This window comes from Atta colombica, unplaced genomic scaffold (assembly GCF_001594045.1).
Source record: "Atta colombica isolate Treedump-2 unplaced genomic scaffold, Acol1.0 scaffold51, whole genome shotgun sequence".
NCBI lineage: Eukaryota > Metazoa > Arthropoda > Insecta > Hymenoptera > Formicidae > Atta > Atta colombica.
The window spans coordinates 383678-384199 of record NW_017259541.1 but is presented as its reverse complement, the minus strand read 5'-3'; the positions used below and the strand labels follow the sequence as shown (position 1 = coordinate 384199).

General features: G+C 26.8%; 1 protein-coding gene across 1 annotated transcript in view; it reads right to left on the bottom strand.

Moving 5' to 3' along the window:
* The window catches only part of LOC108691757 (beta-1-syntrophin), a 272624-nt gene that overhangs the window by 262005 nt on the left and 10097 nt on the right, over positions 1-522 (bottom strand). The gene's annotated exons all lie outside the window — the stretch shown is intronic.

The following is a 522-nucleotide window of genomic DNA, read 5'->3' as shown; positions in this document are numbered from 1 at the left end:
ATATATATATGTTGTGTGTGTGTGTGTGTGTGTGTGTGTGTGTGTGTGTGTGTGTGTGTGTGTGTGTGTGTCTCTATATACTCTATATACACACGATAATATTTGTGTGCGTGCGTGCGTACGCGCGCGTGTGTGATAGATTTCAACTAATTCGCTATCTATACTTTGTTTTTAATTAATTCTGAAAGCTTTAATATGAATCCTGTTCGAGGAGAATGTTTAGAGAAATCATTAGTTTACAAAACACGAAAACTCAGAAATTTGTAAAACAAATAAAATCAAAAATTCATAGTCATAAAGTCTATCTCCATCGAATTTTGAGAATTATAAAATAGTATATTTAATGTGATTTATTTAATGAAAAAAATATAACATCATTTAGGAATTAAAGTACAATATTATTATTTTAATGGGGCAAAGAAACAACAATCGATATTATTAATTATTTAAACAGTTTTCAAATCTGGTAAAAATAAATTTATATATATATATATATATTTATTATTAAGCACTTTGTGTAAT